The sequence below is a fragment of the Phymastichus coffea genome, unplaced genomic scaffold (genome assembly GCF_024137745.1).
Source record: "Phymastichus coffea isolate CEN01 unplaced genomic scaffold, Cenicafe_Pcof_1.1 PCOF00006, whole genome shotgun sequence".
Lineage (NCBI taxonomy): Eukaryota > Metazoa > Arthropoda > Insecta > Hymenoptera > Eulophidae > Phymastichus > Phymastichus coffea.
Genome location: NW_026706817.1, coordinates 1,423,198 through 1,426,323, shown reverse-complemented (window position 1 = coordinate 1,426,323; position 3,126 = coordinate 1,423,198).

Sequence of the window (3,126 nt, the reverse complement as noted above, 5' to 3'; positions counted from 1 at the left end):
AGTAATCAGGCTGGCATTTGAACAATTTATGTATTAACTTAGGTGGGGGGGGGGGAGTGAAATTTCAGCCTACCTTTGAAAAAAAGTCGTAGGGAGCTGAAATTGGAATCGGTAATGTAGTATTTTGCGCTAAATCCAATGTTGCTATCAAATTAAAAAAAAAATTCTTTTGACATTTTTAATTTTTTTGGTTTTTATTTTTTTTTTCGTGGAAGAAATCAATATTTTCAAAAGCCCATTCGCTAAGTTCTTGAAAATATAGCAATAATTTCACGTCAAGTCGAAAAAAAATTTGATATTTTGTGCCAATCGAAAGTACTGCTTATGCAGAATATCCCTAATTTTTCCCAATTTTTAAACTCATAATTAAATTTTTGGCAGAATTTTCAAAATTGTCACTTTAAACTTCAACATAGATTATTAAAATAATATTAGTTTTTAAAAATACACATCATGAAAAAAAAAATATATATAAATATATATACATTTACCAAAAATTCAAAGAGCGACGAAGTTTAGATCAAATTTTATAACCAAATAATGGGTATCCCTTTCCTTCTATAGATTATAAGGGTCAGCTAAACGGGCGAAAAGTTACGGGCAATGTCAGCGCCGGAATCAGCGATACTTACGGGCAACCGTCAAATTTTTCCCGAGTTTGTAGTAGAGCGCCAGGTAGCTCGGAGGCTACCGGGGGAAAATCGTACCACGACGTGTGAATGTGTGAGAGCTGGTAGACGTCGGTCGGTCCATAGATGCTGGGCTAGCGGTAGGTCGAGTGTCAGAGAGCTTCCCCGTTGTCTGATTAGCTGAGCGAAACAAGATGGCGAGGTTTGGGCGTCAGGAGCCGGTTCTGAGATACGTTGCATAAAACAACTAATAAGAATCGAGCTAGGCTAGATGGACATTTAATTTTACCGCCTGCGGTGGTATTAGGTTGCGATGCAACGTATCGTCTCAAATAAATTCTCAGATGCAAAATACTGTAAATGACTTAATGCTTCAGGTAGCCCGGTGGTCAATATTTATATGTGTCGCGCCCGCGGCTAAAATTGAAAGTAATGACGGCGTGCCAAGGGATAGGATCGTAGTCAAGATATCACAAATTCAGAGACAGTAATTAAAAAAAATTGAGTCGATTTATTCCAAACAGTTTCCAAGGTATCGCTAAAGCAAAGTTGAATTTGTAGTCGAAGATGAATGTGCAAGATTCACGACACGTTCAACGTCAAGGCTAGAACATCCGAGAGAAATGTCGGGTCAGGGTGAGTGTTTCACTTCTACATCGGTCTACCATGAAAGTTTTTCCAGCACAATAGTCAGACGCATAGTTCGCGAAGGATCGCTTTAGTCAGCGTCGCGGGTCGGTAAATGCCGGCCGACGTTGACACATGACTGTCGGAGTCACGTCGCGAATAACGTCAGATCTGAATGAATAGCGTATTTATAGCGTGATAGAGTGCGAAGATCAATATCTCGTCCCTTCAGCAACAATCTCTAGCGAGGATGTTTCGTCCGAACAAACTAGTATTTACACAATATGGAATCTATGTTTAAGTAAAAGAAATACGCCCTATCACTGGTACAGCAGGCAGCAAAATGGATGAGCCGACGCGTCTTCTTCGTGCAGCTCGTCGTTGTCTGACTCTTTTTAATTTTGTGTTAAATTTGGTAATTGGTCGCGGAGAGAAAATCGTTCATTAGTCAAAAATATCATCAGCGAGATAATTTAGTACTACGTCATCACCTCCCCCATAAATTCCCCAGTTGTGGTTGGTCAGTTAGAACCGAGCGATAGTCCCGTATAAGCGAAATAATTTGATTAGTAGATCGTAACGCGCAAGTCTCGAAATCCAATACATTTATCATATGTCTATGGAGCGGTCGGTAATCGAACGCAGATCCGTACGAATGGTATCGAGCGTCATATACCGCGCGTGGTCTCTCTCGCTATAGTATGCTCGTCACCACTTTATGAATTTGCTATGCTCCGTGGTTATCAAGCAGCTCAGCTCCGCATGCCGCGTCGTCTGCTGCTCGTTCGCTTCTGGAGGTATCGCGTAGTCTGCGTGTCAGTGTGTGTACATATAGCCTACAAAAGAAAAACGAAAATTTTGGAAAAGTGGCGTTTTATTTTTCAACATAGTCTCCTTTTAGTTCGATACACTTGGCCCAGCGATGCTCCAACTTCTTTAACCCGTTTGAAAAATACGTTTCCTCGAGGTCTGAAAAGTAGGCTTCCCTGACAGCGATTACCTCCTCATTCGACTCAAATTTCTGCCTGGCGAGTGACTTTTTCAAGTTTGGAAACAAAAAGAAGTCACACGGGGCTAAATCTGGAGAATACGGTGGATGGGGCGGCAGTTCGTAGCCTAATTTGACCAACTTGGCCATGGCGACGGCGGAGGTGTGAGCCGGTGCGTTGTCATGGTGGAAGAGCACTTTTTTCTTCGCCAAATGGGGCTGTTTTTTCTGCAATTCGACGTCGAATCGGCCCAATAATTCGGCATAGTACAGCCCTGTGACCGTTTTGCCCCTCTCCAGGTAGTCGATGTAAATCACACCTTGTGAATCCCAGAAAACGGTGGCCATCACCTTTCCGGCCGATGAGGCGGTCTTCGCCTTCTTCGGAGCACTTTCGCCGGGTAAAGTCCACTGTTTCGACTGTTCCTTGATCTCTGATGTATACCAGTGGATCCATGTTTCGTCGACTATCACGAAACGACGTAGAAACTCCTTCGGATTGCGCTTAAACAGCGTCAGACATTGCTCTGAAGTTTTCTCACAGTTGCGCTTGTTGTCCGGAGTGAGCAAACGCGGCACCCATCGCGCCGACAGCTTTCTCATGCCCAAAATTTCATGCAGGACATGACCCACGCGGTCTTTTGAGATGCCTACGATCTTAGCTATCTCGCGCACCTTCAATCGTCGATCTGCCAATACGAGATCTTGAATTTTTGTCATGTTATCCTCCGTGGTAGCCATTTTCGGAGCACCTGGATGTGGCTCTTCAAAAATCGATGTGCGACCACGTTGAAACTCATGAAACCAATTTTGGACGGTCGCCATCGAAGGAGAAGAGTCACCGTACACAGCATCTAAGCGCTTTTTGATTTCGCTGCACGA